Source organism: Pseudonaja textilis, chromosome 7 (genome assembly GCF_049901715.1).
Source record: "Pseudonaja textilis isolate UNSWEBS1 chromosome 7, rPseTex1.2, whole genome shotgun sequence".
NCBI lineage: Eukaryota > Metazoa > Chordata > Lepidosauria > Squamata > Elapidae > Pseudonaja > Pseudonaja textilis.
The window spans coordinates 51,028,728-51,054,226 of record NC_141996.1 but is presented as its reverse complement, the minus strand read 5'-3'; the positions used below and the strand labels follow the sequence as shown (position 1 = coordinate 51,054,226).

The 25,499-nt window shown below is 39.0% G+C and overlaps 1 protein-coding gene across 1 annotated transcript in view; it reads right to left on the bottom strand.

The window, feature by feature from the left end:
* Nucleotides 1–25,499, bottom strand: part of CLIC6 (CLIC family member 6) — a 103,776-nt gene that overhangs the window by 72,616 nt on the left and 5,661 nt on the right. The gene's annotated exons all lie outside the window — the stretch shown is intronic.

The window sequence follows — 25,499 nt, the reverse complement described above, 5'->3', positions numbered from 1 at the left end:
CCCTGCTATACCCACCAAGCCATGCCCACAGAACCGGTAGTAAAAAAAATTGAATCCCACCACTGCTCTGAACAACAATTTGATTTTCACCATTGAACTTCTCAATGTTTGCAGCTACAGACTGATGCTGCTGTTTTTCTAAAGTGCAAGGTAATGCTAGAAAAACATTACGAAATCCAACATGGTTAGCTAAAGAGTGAGACAAGACTAATCACAGATAAAACTACTGGGCAATCAAATAAAGTAAGCACAGAAAGAAAGAACAAAAACTACCTGTTCTGGTGCCCATGTTCCTGAGTGGTGCCAAGATAAATCGGTCAGGAATTCACTCAAAGGGACATATACTTCCCACTGTGCAGTGGTGAATGATCAATGAGAATGTTTCTGAAATGGTAGCAAGTACATAAGGATTTTGTGATATTCAACATTGGCCATACTTAAGGAATATTAGATATTCTCAAAATCACAGACAAAGTTCTGAAAAGGTAATTAATTTATTACAGAAGTGAAATAAGTTTTTTAAAAAAACATGTGAGAAATTAGAATGACACATGAAACTATGAATGTTTCATGGATGTTAATACAGCAGGGGGGGAATTGTCTATAAAATATAATAAACATAAATCAGCAAGATCCAACAACAATAAAGTTTGAATTTCTGAGCTGAGAGATGATAGGAAATGTGAAAGATGAAGAAAGAAAGAAAGGAAAACCACTTCTCCTTCCTGGGTGGAAGAGAGAAGAACAAAAAGACCTCTCAGAATACAAGGCTGCTTGCAAATTAATAAATGAGAGATTTTTAACCAATGGTTTTTCAGGAGTAAACAGATATGGCTGCATCAGGAAGCCTTGGGATATTCAAACTGACAGATTATTCAACTATTTAAAGATTTTCAAAGTACAGAAGTTGTGACTGTGTACTAAGTTGCTTATAAAACCAACTTTACAACCTTTTGGTTTAAATAAGAAGTTTCAAGTCAACGTAGAGAATATTTCATGACTACTTTTATGGCTTTTCAGCAATGTAAAGTATTAAAAGAAGAGATCGCCAAAGGAGCTTGCAGAAACCCAGAAGATGCATTTGCTAATGGAAGAGCTTATCCTATGCCTTTGCCAAACCGAAATTGGGCCTTTTCTTTCAACTGCTACTATTTTTAACAGAATGCGTGGGAGTTTCCCAATGGACAGGTTTAGTACATGAAATGAAAGCAATACTGGTTTTTATAAGGTATAACAGAAGGAAAAGGGGTGGAAAAATGAGGATGGAGAGAAAAAAGTGAGTCTCAAGTGCTAGTATTTTCTAATGAAAAGGGTACACTCCAGGGACAAGATAAATCTTATGAAAATGGTCTTTCAGCAGGGTTGATAGATTGGCTAATGTCCATATCATTTTCCTTTGAGCTGATGAAATAGTTGCCACCTACTGACAGTTCGTTGTACATTTCTCCCCAAAACATTGCAAATTAGAATTCAAAGCAGGGCCAAGGTAAAGCTGTTCCACAACTGGAAATTAGATCTGTCAGTCACAAAATGATACGCCTCTTCTCTCCTCCTACCCAACCTAGCATTTTGTTTATACAAGAAGCTGTGGGAGGGGAAACCTCACTATTTATGGTCACTCACTGATTCACTCCCATGTTTATTGCAAGACCCTTATTGTAAGATATCGTAAACTGTCTTCTGAAGTGAGCAATACATAAAAGTTTGCATAACTGAATGGATTAAAAAGATCCTGAACCCATCTTAATGCTGATTTTCTTAATCAGCATTCAATTTAGAATTCATTTTTAATTGAAATCCTGCACACCTTTAGTTCACTTATTTGTCACTCACTATTTAATCCAACTGCATGCATTCCAAAAGTCTGTTTTTAAGATAGATGATAGATAGATAGATAGATAGATAGATAGATAGATAGATAGATAGATAGACAGACAGACAGATAGATAGAAAGAATTCTTTATTGGCCAAGTGTGATTGGACACACAAGAAATTTGTCTTGGTGCAAATGCTCTCAGTATGCATAAAAGAAAAGATACATTCATCAAGAGTCAAGAATCATAAGGTACAACACTTAATAATAGTCATAGGGTACAATAAGGCAATCAAATTATACTAGGATACAGTCAGTATAAATCGTAAGGATACAAGCGACAAAGTTACAGTCACAAGTGGGAGGGGATGGGTGATAAGGAGTGATGAGAAGATTAACAGTAATAGTAGTGCAGACTTTGTAATAGTTGAACAGCAATGTTCAAGCAATGTTACACAGCTAGCACAATAGTTTAATTGGGGTTTTACCTAAAGGCTTCTTCATAATAATAAATCTGACATTACTTATGAAATTATAACTCAGTTGACCAGGATTTCCCCAAGCAGTTGCTTAAGTTTTGCAGTTTACAATGCCACAAAAGCACTAAACAAGAATACTCTTCATACTTGTTATGAATAAAATAAAAATACAATTCTTCATATTTTTCTCTCAATCTTACCTCTTTCACAATGTAAATGATCAGATGCAGCTGCTCCCCAGTTAATGAACTGGTAATAATTTCTACCTTTTTATTAAAATAGGAAATGAATTGCTAAATTTTAACATCATTATGATGCTTTGATTGTTCAAAAAAGTCCATGACATTTTGGAAAATCATATATACACTTTGAAACTATATAAGCATGCAAATCAATATTTGGTCAATATTTGTGATACCTTGACAATTATCTTACAAAAAAACCCAAAGCCTTTTGTCAGCAGCATTACCAAATGTTTCATAGCCATAATTTCACTTAATTTGCATAATTCAACCAAGGAATATGACTTGGTGTACATATCATGAGCAAAAAATGAATTGTGTGGGAAAAAGTGCCAACAATTTCTTGTTATTATGTGACCTTCCTATTTACCTCCAACATCATTGTGCAAAATGAAATTTTGCACTTGCTGACTTCTTCTCTCAAAGACTTGTTTTTTTAATTTTCATATGATACTGCTTTATCTTTGGTTTTCAGTATTTTGTTCTACAGCAAATGAGTCATTTCCATCAACAAATGTAATTTATTTTCCCTTGTGATCATTAATAAGAACAAGAAAATTATATTGTTGGTAAAATCTAGTCTCTATCACTTTAGAATATCAGCTATAAGTCTGCATGTTTTCCCAAATTCTAAACTTCTTTCTCTAAAGAAAAAAACTGCCATTGTGATTTAGTGGCAACTAGCCAAATTATAGCAATGAATCATTTATATTTTCCTTTCAAAGCCAACATCATTTCAGATTTAATTAAAATGATAACTTTGTTGTTTTTCCCAAAGTGGATTCATTAAGATGATGGAAAATTTTGGCCATCTAAAATATTCAGATGTGTTGAGATAGTTTTCTTGGTTGTAATAATCAAGTCAGGAATGATCTGGCACCAGGAAAATGCAGGAAAATTCCATTCAAGTTTCAAAGCAGCTCTCCACCTCTATATTCTTGCAATGTTGGAAAGCTGAGCTCAATTATTTCCACCTTAGATGTAGCGTGGTTGAAACTACTGGGAATCTAAGGTTGGTTGACTGGTTTTTAGATACAATGGCTATTCCCCAGCCAAATAAGTTCCTATATCGCTCCTTATACTGGCTTCCAGACCCATTAGATCTTAGGCAACAAGAGTCCAACTTTTTCATACAGGGTTGTCTTTCTATGATAGTCAGATCTCTGTGTCTGTTTGGAGAATAGAGTCAACTGAAAAAAACACAATTGACCAAAAGTGATGGTGAGGTTACATTGTGAATTGGAAAATCTCTGGCTGCCATTTATAGAGCAACATTGCTTCTTGCCTTTCAACTGCTATTGAGACAGCTTCTGGACTCAGGTTTAGTGCTCTTCTGGAAGCTTGATAAGCCCAAGTTTAAGCATCTAGCAGCTGAGGTGGCAGAGAGAGCATTAGCAGGTGCAACCTCTACCACTACTTCTCTTAGCTATTTTTCATGCTATTTGGAATACCGCTCTTTCAGTAGGGCACTAAACTCATGTAAGGAAAATCTGTAGGTTTAGCATTTCTGAGAAGTTTATTTTGAGTTTAGATAGTTCCAAAGAGCAGCTGACTTATAGTGGGGATTGTAGCATGATGAAGTAGAAAAGAGAGAACTAGCTGAAGTGTAAATACACACACACACACACACACACACACCAATGGATACACCATCTGCTTTTGTTCAAGCTGATAACTACTGTATATGGGCTGATGATCCAAATATCTCAGCTTGGAGACCTAGCAGGTAAACACCTTCCTCTTGCCCTTCCTCTGTTACCTACCTCTCCTATCCTACTGTTCCTTAGCCTAGAAAATGTGGTGATTAAAAAGGAGGCTAGTTCAAAGGTGGGTCTAGCTGTCTCTTAAAACTTTCCAGTCGCAACAGCACTATCATTGTTGAGGAGCCTGTTTCGTATACATAGTGATGTACCTTGCTAAAAACCAGGAGAGTGTGAATTCTAGTTCCACCACAGGCATAAAACCTACCTTGGGGCAGTCACTCTCTTTCAGCCTTTGAAAAAAAGCAATGGCAAACCATTTCTGAAATGTTTCTAGAAAAACTACAGGGACATATCCAAGCAATTACCAGGAATTGATCCTCGCTCAAAGGCACCAAAAGAAAAATCATTGTTCAATAGTTTACTGCTGCTTAATGACATTGAGAAGATGTTTCAGTTGGCAATGGGATCATCAAAGTCTGTGCCAGTTTGACAGACAGGACCGCCGCCCGAGAGGATTATTAATCATTTATCAAAAGATAAATGGAAGCACATGCACAACGCGAGGCTTTGTGTCTGTCCATAATCTGCAAATTATTAGCTGTTTATTTTTTCGTGGTCAGTCTGTTTGTACAGGATGGTCTGGGTCTAACTCCATACAGCCGACAGGAACTTTTGGATATCGGATTTAACCACCATAAGAGCAACTTTTTAGACATTTGTCTTGTCCCTGCTGAGATCTCCAAGACATCGGAGGCTGCGTACTCTTCCTGGCCGGGCGGAAGTGCTCACAGGTGGCGTCGAGACCAAAAGCAAAGATGAGGGAAGCGCGGAGGTTTGAGAGCTAAGCTAAGGCTAAAGCCGCATCGGCTCTCTTTACCCAGTATTTTTCTTGCTAATGTACGGTCTCTAGCAAATAAGATGGACGAACTTCGACTTCATATTGCCACCAACAAAGGATTAATGGACTGTAACATCATAATCCTTTTGGAAACATGGCTGAACGGTGGCATTCCCAATAGCACTATGGAACTAGCCGGACGCTACACTCTACGGCTGGATAGAACAGTAGAAGGCTCCGGTAAGACTAGAGGTGAGGGTTTATGCATTTATGTGAATAAAACCTGGTGCACAAACTGCTATCGTCGAGAAACACTGCTCTGCTATCATGGAATTTCTCATGATTAAGTGTAGACCTTTTTATCTCCCAAGGGAGTTCATTTCTTTGATAATAACTGCTGCATACATTCCACCAGATGCTAATGAGAAGCTAGCAATGAAAAAGCTACATGCAGCCATTAGCAAACAATTAGCATTGCATCCTGAGGCAGCTTTTATTGTTGGGGGTGATTTTAACCACTCTAATTTGAGAACAGTACTCCCTAAATTTCATCAGAATATCTCATGTCATATAAGGGGGAATCAAAACACTGGATCATGTCTACACTAATGTTGAAGATGCATACAGAGTTTTCTCCCTCCCACATCTGAGACAGTCTGATTACCTCCCATTGTTTTTACTCCCTAAATACACATCACTCATTAAACGTGTAAAACCCTCTGTGATTACAATTAAAGTTTGGCCAGAAGAATCGGACAATATATTGGAGGACCGATTTCAGCATACGGACTGGAGTATGTTTGCTTCCCAAGCTACTTCTGATTCTCACATAGACATTGATAAGTACACCTCTTCTGTTTTGGATCATATTAACTCCACGATTAACAGTGTCACAACTGAAAAACAGATTATCATATACCCTAATCAGAAGCCATGGATGAATAGGGAGGTCCGTCTCCTGCTCAGAGCCCGAGATGCTGCCTTCAGATCTGGTGACAGACAGGCCTATAGTGCAACCAGGACTGATCTGAGAAGGGGCATTAAGAAAGCGATGCGTAGCTACAAGCTAAGTATTGAGGACCACTTTGCCAACTCCAATCCTTGGCGTATGTGGCAGGGCATTCAGAACATCACTGACTACGAGCCTGCCCGCTTTACTCCCTCATTTGCTAATGTCTTGTTTCTCAATGAGCTAAATGACTTTTATGCTCGTTTTGAATGAGACAACCAGGAAGCAGCAGTTAAGACCAGACCCTCTGTAAACTTACAGCCCCTCATACTTTTAACCACTGAAGCAGTGGTGGAATTCAAATTTTTTTACGACCGGTTCTGTTGGCGTGGCCTATTTTGTGGGTGTGGACTAGGGGAGCATGTGACAGTGTGGGTGTGGCTTATTTGGTGGGCGTGGCTTGGCAGTCATGTGACTGGCTGGGTATGGCTTGGTGATCATGTGACTGGCTGGGTGTGGCCTGGAGGTCATGTGACTGGGAGGGATCGCTTTTTTTACCCAGCAACAGTGTACAGTCTTATCAGCATGAGGTCCAACAAACAAGAAAGACACAGTTTTTCATTGTTGGAAGTTAAAATCCACCCCTCTCCTAGGAAAATGAAATATTTTAGGATATATTCAAAAGGTAGAAAATTTCCCCTAAAAAGAAAAGTAAAAACTCAAGAGAGGCAGAAACTCAGCACCACCACCCCAACCTTTGCTAATGTGCCATTACTCTGGCCTAGGCCAATCTATTTTACATAACAAAGATCTACTCCAGGTAGAGCTATATCAAGAATTTCCCAAAGCCGAGAGTTCCGGTTTGTTAGGCTTCGGCGGCGGCAGGTATTCACGTTTGTGTGCGATCCCTTCCGCGCTCGCTGCTGGAGTGCCTCCGATCCAATTGAATCTGGAGGCTATAGTTATCCTGTAGGGATAACTGAAGACAGGGGAGATCCGGACAGGGGTCTGGGAACATCACAATTCCCTTCCTCAGCCGGTTAAACTCCCTTTTCCAAAGGCGGTGGAGCGGCGGTCAGCAATGGCCACCACAAAGAACCTCTCAGCCAGACAAGTTTTGTGCAGGAGGAAGTGAAGAAAGTGAAAGCTTTTGGCTGAACTGGGACGACAATCAACATCTGAATACCCTGGAACTTTGGCTTCTTAAGTGATACATTGTTCCCAAAAGGATTGCAAAGCTGCGGTTGAAAGTGAAAGGGAAAGCTTTTTTTTTCTCCTCACTTTCCTTCCCTACGGAGATAGCAGATGGAAATCGGAAATACCCGCTTTGGCAGCAGAAGGTAACTAACTTTAAAAATTAAAGCCAAGGGGACATTAGATTTTTAAACACTGACATTTAAAAATTAAAATCTTTTTGCTCTAAGTGGGAAGGAAGAGAGGTAAATGATTTATACCAACATTTCTTGAAGGAGACTGCTTGGAGCTTATAAGATCAGAGATTAAACTGCAATAAAACTTCAAAAAATTAATTTGGAACTGTGTAATTGAATTCTACCCCAGGTAAAGAAAGTATTAAAAGAAGAAAGTGCTAAATGAAACAGTTTGTGCTGATTTGGATTGCTTGATGACTTTGGAATTTTTGCAAACTACTTTTTGAAAGTTTAAAAACACTTGGATTGTTTAAAAAAATAAAAATAAAACAATGGCATTATCTGTGGAAGAACTGAAAATCGAATTTAAAAAGCTAAAAGAAGAGGAACAAGAAGGCAAGGGCTCTTTTGTATCTGTTTTCTGGTGTATCTGGTGATTTCTACCTATCAGGAAATACAGCAATCAGAAAGTTGGGAGGAAGAAGGAGAAGCCATCTTTAATGGACAAACTATTTTAGTTGATGAAGAAAAGGGAAAAGGCGGAAAGAAAATGGAGAATTCAAGATTTAAAAAAACAACCAAGAAAAGGAAAAATAAGGTGAAAAATCAATATAATGTCAGAAAGCAACAGAAAAGAGAAATACAACAGAGAGGGGAGACTAAAAGGGTGGAGATTGAGAGATGGCGGGGGGGTTAAAAAGATCAGATTTGACAAGAAAGGAAGGGGAAAAGAAGTCATAAAGGCTTAAAACAAGATGCTAAAAAGCAGGGTTTTTTCAGAGATAAAGGGTAAAATATGATTTAAAGAGATTCTGCAAAAGTACATAAGATTGTATTGTAGTATTTGTATTTGAAATAGAGTTAGAAAACTGGAATATGAATGTGTTAATAGAATATTGTAGGGAATGTGTAAAATATCTAAGATTTAATAATACCTAATATCTATGTGTAAAATATCTAAGATCTAATAATAGAGTCTAACTAATTAATTTGTTATGGAACATTGTTTTTTACTATACTATAAGCTTACTATCTTTTTTTCTTATTTTAAAATGTTATTTAGAATGTACTAAGCAGAATCAGAATGAAAACTATGTAGTATTTTAAGTGTTAAATTGGGGGAAAGATAGAAAGGCGTCATACTTCAACCACTGATTACAGGAAAAATTTTGTATTAAAGAGAAAAGATAAATAGACAATTGAAAAAGAACGGACAAAAGATACAAGTATAATGGTTTAAATTGAGATGAAGTAAATAATAATAGAATTAAGAGAGTGAAAAGAGGGGAGAAGACATATAGAAAGTATAGAATGTTAAATAAGATTGAAATAGTATATAAGGTGAGCATGAATTTGATTTATGTCTGTACAAAAAGATGTAACCCGGGGTTAAGCCGCTTTCTAAAAAGAAGTTTTATGTTTTCATGTTACATGTTTTGTTTATGTTTGCTTATTGAGAATTAAGATTGTTGGATGAGAACATATGAAAGTGTAAATAAGATAGATGAAAGTATAAGTTTAATGAACAAAATTGAATAGAAGTAAAGGGAAAAATAGTGAGAAATTGGAAAAAGAGTAATAAGATATGAAGTTGAATATATAAGATGCATATTAAATTGTGTTTGTATGGAAATGGGATAATTTGGAACTATGCTGTACTTAAATAAGATGTTTCATTTGCTTTCTTAAAAGATGTTCTGTGTTCTTATGTTTTATGTTTTGTTGGTTTGTGTATTGTTTTTGAAAATTAATAAAATTTGTTTAAAAAAAAAGAATTTCCCAAAGCCCTTTCATTACATTATCATCCAGCAAGGCTCAACCAAGTCTGGGACTCAGGACAGCCTACAGAGTTGCCCCTGCATGGCTCCATGGGAGTCTGACAACCAATCAGAATATAAGCTCATATTCAAATCCCAACAGAGTGCATTCTGGGTTTAAAACCAGAAATATTTTGTTGGATTCATTTAATTTTACACATACAACAGCTGCTAGAATTGTGTTTGCAAAACAATGGAAAAACAAAGGTATGGAAATGAATTAAAATATTAGAACATGCAGAAATGAATAAATTAACAATTACAAATTTACAATCAAGGAGAAGGCTTAGAATACTTTTTAACATGGGATTTCTCTTATCAATGGCTAACTAACAGAAACAGAAGTTAGAAATGTAAAAATATAAAAGAAAACACCAATTATTTAAGGAAACTTCAGTAAAAAGGATAAGTAAATATTAGTATTTGATCACTGTTAATGAGTAGATGACTTTGAAAGCATACACGACCCCCCCCCCCAAAAGAAAATACTGCAGATAAAAACTATTTTTTTACTTAATCCGCAGACAAAGCCACTGCAATAAAAACCCTGGATTGTTCCCCCAAGGACCGAAAACCTCACACCAGAAATCTCAGCCCTTCTGCCTTTAAGAAACCCCCAGGCAAACAAGCAAGACAACAAAAAGCACCACTAAAGTACAGCCATTATTAAGGTAACTCACCTGGAGGTCCCCTTTTCCTGATAACTGGCAGAATTAACCACCATGGTAGGAGAGACAAAAGACCCAGGCAAGAACAAAAGCAGCGCAATCATGAGCACTCCAAACCCATCAAACAGGCTCAGCCTCAGAAATCTCAACATGTTAAGACCAGCTTTAATAAGGATGAAATGTTATCCCCCCAAACAAGTTACTAATTTTCTCAGAAACCATAAAAGCAGCTGGACTTCATGTAAAATGTCACCTGGCCTGTATGCTGCAAGCATCAACATCAAAAAATGCTAGGGCATGTAACATGGCTGGATTGGCAGCAGACCCACAAAACTACACAACTGAAAACTACACACACACACACACACACACACACTCACAGAGCAGATACAGCTGGAAAAATCTAAAAATATAGCTTTAATTTATAGGCACATAACATTTCACACAATTCAAAAGAACTTCCATGCACACACAATGACAACCTCACAAAGCAGCTGCTTTCTAAAAATAGAAAAGCAGCTAAAATTTCCCAAATTTTATATGACTATTTTTTTAGGAAAAAAATTAACACACTTACTATTTTTTTAAATCAGGGGTCTTCAAACTTGACAGCTTTAAAGACTTGTGGATTCCCAGAAGCCCTCCTCCAGTCATGTTAGCTCAGGAATTCTGGGAGTTGAAGTCCAGAAGTCTTAAGCTTGCCAAGTTTGAAGACCTCTGCCCTGATTTAAATAATGAGTAGAGAAAAAAAGCCACTTACTTACTCAATTGAAGAAAGCAGGCAGGCAGAATCAGTTGCTCACCTATGAGCAGCACAAAAGCAAGACAGGAGATTGCAGCAGCAGTTTGGGAATCGGGAGAAGATGTCTGAAAGAGGTAGGTGCTTGCTGGAGGCTGGAGGTGGGAGGGAAGTGGGTTCTTTTAAAAAGGCTTCTCTGAGGGCTTTTAGAAGCCCTGGGGGTGGCGATCGTGGTGGCTTGGAAGATCGGGAAGAGGACAGGCTGTGGCGAGGCGATCCAGGGGCCTTTGGCAGCCGGCACAAGCCATCATGGCAGCTTGGCCAGCTGCGCCAGGCCCCAGTTTGGAGGCCATGGCCTCCGGAGGCAGCCGGAAGGTCGGGAAGAGGGCGGGCTGTGGCAAGGTGATCTAGGGCAGGGGTCCCCAACCACCGGGCCCTGGACCGGTGCCAGTCCGTGGAACATTTTCTACCGGGCCGCCGGTTTGCTGGGTGCCGCCATCTTGTTTCGATGAGAAAGTGCTTCCGGGTGAGCTTTTCTGGTTGGAAAGCGGCATTTGGGTCCTGAAGGAATCCTCGCGTCTTGGTTTCATTAAAGGGGGGGGCGGCTTCGAACGAAACTAAGGCGCGAGGATTCTTTCAGCACCCAAGGCAAGGTGAGCCGAGCGACCGTCCCGCAGCCGTCCCGAAGCCCATTGACAAAGGTACAAAGGAGGAGTTGAAGGTGGCGGGGAGAAGCGGGGGACGGCTGGCTGGCCGGTCGCTCGGCTCGCCTTGCCTTGTCATGCGTGCTGACGCCGGTACCAGGCCGTGGTACAAAAAAGGTTGGGGGCCACTGATCTAGGGGCCTTCGGAAGTCGGCACAAGCCATTGTGGCGGCTTGGCCGGCTGCTCCAGGCCATGGCCTCCAGAGGCAGCCGGAAGGTCGGGGCGATGCCAGGTGGCAGGAAAGAGCGCCAGGGGTTAAGGCTGGGGCCGGGCGGTGGGCAGCTAGCAAGTCAGAACTTACCTGGTCCTGGAGGCAGGAGGAGGCTGGAAGCTCCATTGGGAAGAGCAGAGTAGAAGACCAAATCAGCTAAGGCAGGCTGCCGCAGAGCACACTAGCATGAGCAAGTGATAGGGCCATGTGGCAAAGGGTTTTTATAAGGTGGGCTTGGGGTGGGCAGGCCAAGCGTTGTGCGGGCAGGGCAAGCGAGCAGGCAGGCAGGGCAAGCGAACTGCGAGAACAGCGTGAGGATGGGCGGAGCAAGCAAGCATGCAGTGACTACTCAGACGACTGAGAACTGGTTCGGGGGGATGGCTAGCTAGAAATTGCTAATGGTTCTGTGACCCACGCCAAATTCTTGCTACTGGGTCACAGAACCGCTGCGAACCAGCTGAATACCACCTCTGCACTGAAGTCTGTGCTGTTCTGAGCCGGAATAACACGCAAAGCTGCGGGCCCCGATGACATTCCAGGACATGTAGTTAGGGCCTGTGTGGGACAGCTGTCTGTGGTTTTGACTGACATCTTTAATCTTTCTCTTTCCCAAGCAACTATACCAATTTGCTTCAAGACCACTTCCATCGTGCTGGTGCCTAAACACTCCAAGCCAGAGTGTCTTAATGACTACCACCCCGTAGCACTTACACCTACAATCATGAAGTGCTTTGAGTGATTAGTCCTGGCACACCTCAAAACTTGTCTCCCAATCACACTGGACCCCTATCAATTTGCCTATAGCAAGAACAGGAGCACCGAGGATGCTGTTTCTATAGCATTACATACCATTCTAACACACCTGGACAATAAGAACACCTATGCAAGAATGCTGTTTGTTGACTTCAGTTCAGCATTCATTACAGTCATTCCTTCCAGGTTGATTACTAAGCTTGGTGACCTTGGCATCAGTAGTACTCTCTGCAACTGAATACTGGACTTCTTGACAAACAGACCACAACATGTCAGGTTGAATTACTCCACCATCACACTAAGTACTGGCGTTCCCCAGGGCTGTGTGCTGAGTCCCTTCCTGTTCTCTCTTTTCACTTGTGACTGCAGGCCTGTGTAGGGCTCTAACACCATTATCAAGTTCGCAGACAACACCACAGTGATCGGACTCATCAATGATACTCATTCAGAGTACAGGGAGGAGGTGCAGAGTCTAGCTACATGGTGTGCTGACAACAAGTTATAACTCAACACTAAAAGACCAAAGAGCTCATTGTGGATTTCAGAAAGAAGTATGTTTACACACATTCCCCTATATATATATCAATGGGAGAACAGTAGAATGTGTCACCAGCTTCAAGTTCCTGGGGATCCACCACACTGAGGACCTGTCCTGGCAGATCAACACCACCAGCCTGATCAAGAAAGCTCACCAGCGCCTCTTCTTTCTGAGACTCTTGAGGAAGAACCACCTTTCCCCAACTATTCTGATCAAATTCTACCGCTGTGCAGTCGAGAGCATCCTAACCAGCTGTATTTCAGTCTGGTATGGAAATTGCACCATTAAAGAAAAGAAGGCATTACAGAGGGTGGTGAAAACCACCCAACGTATTATAGGGGTCCCACTTCCTGCCATTGTGGACATTCAAAGGAAAAGATGTCTGCGAAAAGCCCACAACATTGTAAACCATAAAGTGTTTACTCTGCTTCCATCTGGGAAGAGGTTCAGGTGCCTGCAGTCCAAGACCAGCAGGCTAAGGAACAGCTTCTACCACACAGCAGTTTCCTTACTGAACTCAATTTGTCTATCCCCACATACTGTTATTTCCCCTGACAATATATAATATATCTTGTATAAACTCTCTGTGCATTATACTTATATTCAATATGTCTGTGCATTATACTTATATTCAACATACTCATAAACACTCTGTACAGTCTAATATATTTATTTCATATATATATCTTCTGTATATTCATAGATATTCTGCATATCCATATATAGTTATATATTCTGTATATTTGTCTATACATATTTATATTTCATTGCTGTTTTGCACTTCTGGTTAGATGCTAACTGCATTTCGTTGCCTGTGTTCATGTGCAACGACAATAAAGTTGAATCTAATCTAATCTAAGTGCTGGAACAAGACTAAAATAGGCCCCTCACAAGAGGGTGCCCCTGATCCAGAGCATCCACCTGAGGGCAGCAGCATAGCTGCCTCCTCAGCCAGGCTCTTCATGGTGCTGGCAGGGCCAGGACCGGCCTGGGCGGGGTGTCACGCACGCATGCATGGGGCAGACCAGGAGCACTGCTCCTCTCCCATGGAGAATGGTGCGCCATAAAGGCGACGGGGCAGAGCAGTGCATGCACGGGGCAGGCCAGGAGAGCAGTTTCTCTCCTGCGGAGGGGTGCCATAGAAATAAAATTAAAATTCAATAAATTGCATAAATAACTGTTCACTGAGTTTTAGATTAATAAAGGTTATGTCAAACAAGGCTGCAAGGTAGTTTTGCTATATACACAAAGTAAAGAGCACGAAGTTTATATCCAATATTGTTTTTCTTTTTAAACATTTACTTTTGTAAAAAAAAAAAAAATTAATCCCCTTCATGGGCCTTCTTTGAGTTCAATGGGCCCCAGAACAATGTACCGGCTGCACCCCCCTCTCCTCAGGCCTGCTCACAGATGGAAAGCAATTTAACTGAGATATGGAGAGTTGCTCTGAAGAGATCAATACATGTGGGAGATTGCCTTTCAGTTTTTGCTAAACTACTTATAAAAATGTATGACAAATATATTTTCTATTATGCTAGCCAGGGCAGGACATTTCTTCAGTATTATGATTAACCTTGATGAGGTTCACTCCGTGCTTTCTTCTGAATAAGGAAGTCTCTAATTGGCCAATGCTGGCACAGAAGGATATCTACATCTATTCTTCAATACTTTTATTATTATAACTCAGTGTTCCCCAACCTAGTACTTTTCAAATCTTTAGACTGCAAATCCCATCATTTTCAACTAACATCGCCAAAGGAATGGGGATGATGAAATTTGGCACAACACATGAAGAGAACAGCAAATTGAGGAGGACAATAGTACACTATAATGTATCATACAGAGATTTGAATCAGCATTCCATATTTCAACCTTGATTTAGTGAGATGGTACCACCTATTCAATGTAGATGCTTGCCAACTTATTTCATGTGACTGTCAATTTCACTACAATTGTGCTATAGATCTTATTAACTTTGGCTGCCACATTATTTAGTTTTTAATTAGGATATAGTATTCATTGAGCTGCTGTGTCACTACAGTACCAACTACTCCTATTGTTCTATTGAAAATATTTTTTTTCTATTCTGGGCAAACATCTCAAACAATCTGAATAATTTTGAATGGTTGTTCACCCCATTCTATGTGGTAAACAATAAAGCAAATGTTGCTGCTTCCCAGCATGTATATTTTAGATTTTAGTTTTCCATAATCAATGAACCAGAAAACTTTTGCTGTTTCTCTTTCTTTTCCTTTTTTTGCGGGGTGGGATTTTTGCTATTTTTGGAGGGCGAGTTATAGTACAATCTTTGACCTGTAAATTGGGAATAGTGGGAATATAATTTCAATATATACATAAGTCTAAGTGCTATTGCTATTGCTAATGTATCTGAAGGCAACAGATTGAAGAAGGATAACATTTCCACCTTCTAAAATTAGCATGTGGTTGCAAACTCATCCTCCTCCAGCCAATTCCACTTCATGGAATGTCAGCATTTTGTTTAGAACAAGAACTTACTGAAGCATTGAGACTTAAAAATATTTGTTCCTATGAAAAAAAAACAATACTCTTATGACATAAAAGTCTTGCTTATTCCAACATAAGTACAGGCATTGTGTTTTGTTCTTTGTTCTTCAGAGTATCTGATCTACCATTGTATATTGTCAGACTGGGTCTTATTACTCTTCTCAATGTGAGATAACAGATTTGAATTGCAGCCATAATTACAGATGCAATTAGAGAGATTAGAGTACATTCTCATGGTTTCTTTCTTACTGAATGAACTACAAGATTCAATTCTTTAATTTTGTATATGATGAGACCACACTAAAAGGAATATGGGAGATCTCTGGTGGTCAGATTCTCCTCAGAGTTGTATCTAACTGCCTCTTCAGTTAGCATTCCAAATGCATTGAACTACCCATCCTATAATCTCCAGCAAGCATGGCCAAATGGATGGTTAGAGACACAAATTGTTTTTTTGTCCGTTCATTTTTTTGCTTTGTCTTCTGCAAAAATCAGCACGTTTAAATAACGGAAGTAACATGGAGATACATGTTAATCCCTTTTTCAGGGACTTGATCACAATCCATTTTATCATCTGTAGAGATTCTCCAGTCATCCAGGTCATGATTGTCCCAATTTGGGATGAACACTCTTTGAATGGTATGGGAGTAGGAATAGATTTCCAGAGAAAAATGACAGACTACAGGAACCAGGAGCACTTCTCAGGTGACCCCGAGGGCACAGATAAACCTCCAAATGCTTCACAACCCTCTAAATAAAGGATGCAGATTACCAGCTGTCTGCAAGGAATATAAATCCTTCCATTCCCCACTATTCTGTCAGAACTGAAGAAGCTTCTTGGATGAGGAGCAAAACATCTTCAAAACAAAAAAACCCAATTGCCTCCTGAAAAAGCATCTTTGGGAAAATCCATTTTATCCTCTATTTGCCAAAAGCTTGCTTTTATATCTTTAAAAAGTATTAAATATTCAGTCACAGATCTCTATGTCAGTTGCAATGACAACTTTCAGCTACATTTTATATATATATATATATATATATATATATATATATATATATATATATATATACTGTATGCATGTATATATATAAAAACAAATATATATATATGGGAGGAGAACAAGAGAACAGCAAAGCCCTCCTCCCATATATAAAAGGCACTACAGACAAAGTCAGCAAGATCCTCCAAAAACACAACATTAAAACAGCATTCTGCATAAACAGAAAAATATCCACCATCCAAAGAAACCCTAAAGACAAAATCGAGTTAGAAAACCAAGGAGTAACGCCCAACACCTCAAAGTCACAGGACATGAGATTGACTTTAAAAATACCAGAACTATCGCCAAAAGCGAACACTTCAAAATCAGAATAATCAGAGAAGCCATAGAGATAGAAAAACGCCCACACAGCATGAATAAACGAGATGACACCTCCCGCCTACCAGCCATTTGGAAACCCGCCCTCATGAACAGACGAGTATCTAACATGAAGAATGACACCAGACCCACACACACGAGGGCCACACAAGATGCTACCACCACACTTCCATGTAGAAAGCAGACTCACACCCACACAGAAGATGAGACATGACCATGGACCAGAAGCCGCACTGCAGCTGCATCACTACCTGCTTCAAACCCCTCCGACCCATACATGAAGCGAACTGACGCCCACCATGAAGATGCGGCACGACCACGAACGTGAAGCCAAACAGCAGGATCACAGCTCACCAGCTCAAATCCCCCAGCAACTAAGACTAACCTGAGCACAACCAAGCCCCCACCTGAACAGAACACACCCCCAGCCAATCAGAACACAGCCAGCCCCCCAACTAATCAGAACCCAGCCAAACCCCCAACCAATGAGAACACACCCCCACCCAATCAGAACACAGCCAAGCTCCCACCCAATCAAGTCACACCCCCACTAGCAGTTAAAAGGAAGAAGCAGCTGCAAGCTCACATTACTCTGAGAAGCACAGAGTCGAAGACACAACCTGAAGATGATGAATGAGACTTCATCGAAACGTTGCCTAGATACTTCCAATTTTACGCGGGAGAAAACCCGAATAACCAAAGATCCACATACAAATACCCGCGAGAACCTCAGAAAACACACACACACACACATATGTGTGTGTGTGTGTGTGTGTGTGTGTGTGTGTGTGTTATTCAGCTTTGTTTGGGTATTTTCCCACGTCATTGTAGTTGTGCTTTTAAAGTTGTAGCAACGTTTCAGCAGAATCTCATCTGCCATCATCAGGCTTCTGTATTGAGTTCGTCTGTGAGTCAGACTTTTACAGTTGTTTCAGTTTTAAATTTGGGGCTAGCCTACTGCTGTGCCAGAATGGTTTTTTTCTTCATCCTGATTGGTTGGGAGTCTTGGTCTGTGTTTATTGGTCTTGGAGTTTGCTGTGTTCTGCTTGATTGGTGTTTCTAATATCTTCTGTCTGTTTTGTGGCTTTTTTTGTCTTGATTGGCTGGCAACATTGTGTTCTTGTATTGGAGGCTTTTAGTGCAGCTTGGCTCCGAGTAAATGGACGGCTATCATTTATTAAGAAGCTAGGTTTCAACTGGGTGCCTGGTTGGGGTGTGTTTGAGCTGGAGGTATCAGGGGGGATGTTTGTGCCCAAGTGTTTGCCTGGCTTGTGGTGTGGAGATTTTTTTGTTTGTGAGTGCAGGCTTCCAAATAATTGACAGTCTGGTGAAATCATCTCTTCTATTCATGCTTTCAGGTCTTTTTTCAATCTCTATGGCTTCTCTGATAATTCTGTGGCTGGGGTTTTCTATAGTGGCTAGGGCTTGGGTGCCATTTAAGTTGATGCTATGACTTGTGGCTTTCATGTGTTGGACTAGTGAGGAAGCGTGTTCCAGCTTTTTTATTGCATTTTTGTGTTCATCCAGGCGGGTACTTATTCTTCTATTGGTCTGTCCAATACTACAACTTTAAAAGCACAACTACAATGACGTGGGAAAATACCCGAACAAAGCTGAATACCATACATGTAAGTACCCGTGAAAACTTAAGAAATATATATATATATATATATAAAACCATTGAGTTATTTGAATGAATGAACCATTAATGCCAATTTTTCTTAAAGAAAGTTAAGAGTTCCCAAAAAAGAGCAAATAATTTTTAAATAATTAGGTGTTTCATAGTTCCAGATTACAAAAATTGTAACAGCTGTTTTTTGCAATCAAGAGTTATTCTGCATATTTTTGCACTATTCATGAAGCCAACAGGAATGGGATCAGTTGAAAGATTTTTACTTTTTTAGTGTATGTTTTTCTCTAAAGACACACACATATATTTGTTTATCCCACTGAAAGGCTTCCTGGTATTTTTCAAACTCTTGCTTTGTGTTCCTATTAGGATTAGAGTAAGGGCAAAATCGACTTCAGTTTGCCAAGTGTCCCAATCCAACATGTTTTTCACTGAGGATAAATGGCTCCCTTAAGCTTCACCTCTCCGCTGTCAACCCTTCAAGGAACTCAGATGAGAAACCCAAATTATTGTTGTCAAGTTATGATTAACAGAATCCTGCAGGTCTACAGTATTTCTACCCTCCCTTGCTTTTACTTTCCAGAAAACTCTAGAGTCTCTTCTGAGATGCTTTCTTCACCCTCATATCTTCTGGGGATTGAGATATCTCGTGTCAGATGATTGCTACGCAGTGGCTCTTCCTCCTGTTTCCCAAAATTATTCTCACAGCCCATTGCACCCATGTACTCATCAGGAAAGCTAGCTATCAAGGGAACCAGTGTCTCAAAGTGTTGGCAATTTTAGAGAGCTGTGTTCTCGGATCTTTGCTGAGGACCAAAGGAAACAGGCTGGATCTACTGACTCCAGATTTCACAGAACTCAGGTATGTTTCCTTTCCTTGGAATGCACTGAATGCATGTGAGTGATGGGGACAATAAATGATATGGATGTATTTGAGAAAGAGAGAATGTGAATCAAGGTGTTTATTTGGCAATGCTGATCTCTCACTAGGAAACCACCTGGACCTTCTAAAGACAATTTAAAATGAGGGAAAGGGTAAAATTTTAGGGTGTCCCCTCACTTCTGCAGATATAGACCTTTACAGGCATACCATTTTATTTGCTTCCCCATAATTAATGTGGCCTTGAAGTAAAAAGAAAAAAATAGTTCTCATTCTTGGTTTAGCGATCTGGATCTCTTGCATTTGTGTCAATATTATTTAGCACTGGCTTAGTTTAAACAATCATTGGGAGTGTCTTAAATATTTCAGGTCAATGTATTAGGTATGATTTATCTGTGTTTATTCTAAGATTATCACATATTTCGGGAGATATTTGTTTTCTTTCTGCAAAGACTGATCTCTGTGTGTATGTGTGTGGTCAATCATAGCTTCATTTGAAACACAGGCATAGTTATTAATCTACTGAAACAATATCATGCCTCTTAACCAAGAACTTGTATTCATATTATGTTTTACATACATAATGAAAGAAGTTTGCAGACATTGTTCCATAAAGTCAGCAACCTGTGAAACAAACATGAGAAGCAATAAATTCATGACTGATGTGAGATTTGAAACTGGAGCTTCAAGAATGCATTCTTTCCATGTGACTTACATATATGGAGACATCAAGGCAGTATTTCTTGTACTTAAAACAAACAAACAAATACCTCTATTAGGAAGAAGCCTAAATGATTAACTGATCAAAGAGATGTTTGAAGAGTCAGTTCTAGGTGTCATGGTTTTAAAATGTCTTCACACAAAGTACATTTGCAATGGCTATAATCCAGGACAAAGTGACCCAGCTTCCAACTGATCACAGTAATTCTGAGAAACCATTTACAGAAATTTCCTTGTGCATAACTGTGGCTGACTTGGTAGCATTGTTCTTGAAATAATTATGAGAGAGACAGTCACTTCCACCATAAACATGAGCATGGATGTCTCATATAAACAGTTTCCCCACAACAACTGCTAAAAGCAACATCTTTTCCACAGAGGTATGATAATTCATAAACATTTTCCAAAGTGTTACTATTTATAGAGGTAGACCTTTGACTTAGTTTATCTGTTTATATAGATATACCTTTGGCTTAGTTTGTCTCTGATGGCATAATTTAATTATTTAATCCACAATCTGCAACTTGAAACTGACTTTGAATTACAGACTTCCTGAGTGAACCCACTGTCCTAATTTTTGGGCTGGCTTAATCTTTGCTAATCCCAATTTTTATAACTCCTTTTTTGGTTAAGCATTTGAAGAACTCAAAAACTTATATACAGTTTGAGAGGTTGTAGATAATGCTCAGAAAAATTAAAACACAGCTATGGATTTTGGATTCTTCTTCCCTAGAGCAACTCTGAAGCAGATGTCATTGTGTAACATGATCTCCCAGACATACAGCATATGCTGTACTATACTGTATGGCTGAGAAGCTTGGAAAATAACTGGGGTAAAATAAATATAAAGTTTTCACACAGGCAGAAACTCTCTCACCCTGAAGTAAGTTAAAATGGGCTAAGGAGCTGGTAGCAGAGTTGAAGAGATGGAGATCTTGGCTGGTAAAGAGGCTCAGCCAATGTCATTGTACATATGTTGTACTTTGGCAATAAAGGTAATAATAATAATAAACTAAATGGGATTTAGCTAGTTTGGGCTGTTGCACTTCTGGGGTAGATGATTTTATTGCATGCTTCTAAGTGAATAAAATCACAAGGATGGAGGGTCAGGTCTTGAGGGATTACCTGGAGGAGAAATGGACCCAAAGAAAAGATTAGCATTCTGCTAACCATGTGAAATTATCAGCTAAATTTATCTGAAGTCCTTGATTAATTCCAAAGGGACCCTGGTTATTAAGTACACAAGTCACAATATATCAACACAATGAAATCAGAAGTATTACTTTGCAGGAAAATAAATAGTTAATCACTGAATGGCAAAGCAGTTGCAATTATTTCCCGCTTTTATTATCTTCCAACCAAGTCAGCAAAGCATCCAAAGTTATTTATTTGTTTTGGCAGCATGATGCTTACAGAGCTATCTAAATGCAAATGTCAAACTCCTGGAGAAACAATTTTTTAAATCTTACACTGTTACAAATAAATAAAAAATGTAAATTGGTCCTTAGGATGGTTTTTGCTTGATGTGATTTTGTCTGTGTGATCATGAGAAAGATGCACTGTGTGAAACTCAATCAGACGCTGAACATATTACATATATAAAACTAGCCTTCCCCATTCTGATGCCTTCAGATATGTAAGAATGTTAACTTCGTGCAATATATATATATATATATATATATATATATATATATATACACATACATACATACATACATACATATATATACATATACATATATATATTCTTATATTTATATTTATATAATTATATATATTTAGAAGTGCCAGGTTGGAGGAGGGGGCTAATTTGATCTTCCCTCATTTACCCTTGTCCATGGCCAGGGAAGGGTTTACACATTAAACAGTTGTGGAGATCTGGTTTTTGAAAAAATATGTAGAGACTGAAAGTAAAATGAAAGTATAATTCTATTCCAGCTCATCAAATTTTTGTTTGTTATATACATATTCATATACATATGAAAAATCAGTGTGGATACTTAAGCCTATAAAACACAAAGATTTAGGATACCCGTAAGAGAATATTAACCATGCATTTATTAGTGCTGCAACATCATCTTATCATTTGCATTGATCCTCTAGTTTTTTCTAGTTCAATGCTGCTAGTTATTTGTAATTTCCTCCTGGTCCTAGGAAATGTTTAACTTTGAAGATCTAGGTTCAGGCTCAATTTCAGCCACGAAAGCGTGCTGAGTAACTTTGTATTAGTCAGTCTCTCTCGGTTCAAACAACCCATGAGGTTATTTTAGAAAATATGGAGGTGGAAGTTTATGTATACCTCCTTGAGCTCTTGGAGGAAAGGCAGGACATAAATTTAATAAATAATTAAATGCAACTCTTCAGTTGGCTAAGCACATGCTTGTTGTAGTTTTATTTGTGAAAACGCAACCATTGTTCAACCTAGGAATCCAGCTTTTGAAAGTCTTTTCAATTTTCTTGTTGATGGGGGGCGGGGGGAATAACCATGCCTATTGGGAACATTGTATAAATTGCATCTAAATAATTTGATTTCAGTTCAATTCAAATTTAGATTTGACCCTGGCAACATCCACTTGTTTGTATTGGCTCAACCTCTAAAAGCGCCTAAACTGATAAATGCATTTGTTTAAGTTACATGCTTAAGGCGAATGTACAAATTTGCTTCTGCTTGTTTGGATAAACCAGTTCTATACATGTTTGTGTTTTTCCTTCATCCTCCATACCTCAAGCTACACAAGTGCTGACTCATTCATTTCATAATTAATATAGATATGTTTATAGTCCATATGATTTCAGTGCCTTGAAATCTACACCAGTGTGTTCATCCTGCCATGAATCATTAAGTTGCTGTGTCCCAACAATCCTCTGGTGTAAATGATCCTATAATGGCCAAAGAATGGACATACCTCAGCTGTGGATGGCCAACCTTCTTATGGTCGTGAATGGAAGTTGATAGTTCTAGCATCTAGTCCTGTTGGATTGTTCAAGCTGTTTCTGAACCTGAGCCTCTTTTCCTTTGCTAGAAGGTTACCAAACACTGACAAAACTCTTGGTTGTAAAAGAGAGATAAAGCACTGCTTTATTTCTCACTGGCTGCCCAAGGTACTGCCGAATAACTGAAGATCTAAGTCACAGATCTAGAAAGCAAAAGACATAAAATATGTACAAGCAAATATCTAAGTACTGTTTCAAACTTACAGTGTTTGAATTCATTTAGTTTTCACCTAAATAAACAAAAAGACTGCTTCTGAATTTGCAGAAAACAGTTACTACCGTTTCTTGCTTCCAAAGATGGCAGAACTTTCATACAGATAATGTCTCAGCATTCCACTGTTACCGATTAAGCACTGACTCATTTTTTTTCCAAATAAACTACAATACATAAAAATAAGGATCCCCTAGACATAACTTCTCACCTTGGCTTTCCTTCTTTCTGCAGTGTTTCGTAAATAGAGTCTTTCTCTGCTCTCTATTTTTAACTCAAGTTGTGCCATGATTTCATTGTGAAATCTTTCAGAAATAACTATATAATATTAAACATAAGTATCTGGAAAATGTCACTGGGTACCAGCAAAGCATTTTTGCCTATGCTACATACAGCTGCCTTTTCTTCCTTATCCACAAAATCAATCACTAATACCAGCAATTTGTTTTGAAGATAAAATCAAAGGGATAAGAAAGAACATGATCTAGTACACAAAACTGGGCACAAATTGCTGTCAGCTGGACATATAGAACGGGGTGAGCAAACTGACTGTGCAATGCTTTCAGCTGAAGATTTACTTAAAAATTATAGAAAGTAGAGTGTCTGGTGGGGATGCTGGTACTTTTCTTTTCCTTTTAAAGTCCCTGTTTTTAAAAATGTAAACACTTTCTTAAACACTTTCTTTCTCAGAGTCACGGCTCTCAAAAGGCCCCATTCTGAAGCATTCTGGGAGAAGCAAGACCCATTGTGTTGCTAAAATGATTTTATGGCGCTTCTGTAGAAGAAACATTGCGGTTGGAGAGAGTAAATTCAGATGCTCTGCAAAATATCATTATTTCATGTGAATCTTTTTGCCCCGTGATAAACAACATTTTAGCTCTACATAAATATACATTTCTATGCAGTCCTTTCAATACCCTCATGCTTATCTTTCTCTCAAGGAATACACTAGGGAAGAATCAGTAATCCAGTCAACACAGATTAGCTGATCATGGTCTGTTGACTACCAGTGTCCAGACTGGGAGTGTTCACATGACGTATTTATCCAAGGCAAGTTAGGTTCAATTTATTTAATAAACTCAATGTTCAGAATTTGCACAGCACCCTGAACCACAAGTTAACTATTGGATTGGATAGATACTCAGAATATTCTAGGGTAAAGTGCGGTAGGTTTGTTTGTGTTTTAATATGGTGTTATCTAGCTTCCTGACATTAGCAGCAAGAATCCAATGATCCAAGCTGATCAGGGTAATTGTAGATGGGGGTAGTTGTTTTATATTGTTCACAAGACAGAAAGAAAAAGGAGAGACAGATAAGATGAAAGAGTTGTTTCATAAAATCATAGGGAAAGAATTCACCCCAGCTCAGAACTGGTATGTAAATGTTAGGTGGGAGTTCTGGGAACTAAACTCCAAAGGACCTGGAGCATATCAAAACTGCAAACTCTTTGTCAGATTTGTTCCTTGTCTTGAAGGAGAACTTTAATGCTACCTTTGTGCAGGTTTGCAACTGCAGGCAGAGTGATGAGGCTTTGGCCAAACTTTCTAATACAAAGTTGCTTGGTCTACCCTGGATCTCATCACTAACTAAGTGATTGTTAAGGCATCAGGCTGGAAACTGGGAGACCTAAGATTTAGTCATGGAAAATGGCTGGGTGATTTGGGCCAGTCATTCTCTCTTTTTAATAAAGTAGCTCCACAGAACTGAATCAGTGGCTTTTTAAATTGCCCCTGCCTATTTGTTCTGTGACACAAGTCAGAATTATTTTGACCCTTGTGTTAACAGATGGTTGACTGATAGATTTATATAGTGATTGAAGTGATTTATATAACCCCCCCCCCCATTGCAATTCTGGGAATTTATTTTTAATGATCTTTTCATTAAATTTTTACAAAGAACATAAAAAGTAACAAGAACTAATAAAGAGCAAAAGCAGTAAAGAAAAAAAAAAGGAGAGTTGGAAGAAAAAGAGTAAAAGTACAAAAAGAAAGAATCGAAGGAAATGCAGTACAAAGAGGATGCTCCCAATTTCCTTTGCACATATCAATACAACTATAAAATTATCTCTTAATCTATGAGTACAAGCGATTCTCAATAAGCACGGTAGGATTAAAACTCAAGTAAAATTAAACAATGAAAAGCATGAAGAAAAGCAGTCCAGGAAAATGACTGATGATGCCGCATGAACACCAGGCTCTTCTCTGCACATGGCCCATTTCCTTGCTTGTTTGTGTTCCTGAGCATTCCTTCTCTACCTGGAAGTGTGTGTCACCTTCCTCTACCTCGTGTTGCTGTTCTGCCAGCTGGTTATAGGCTGCCTTCTCTCATGTGCGC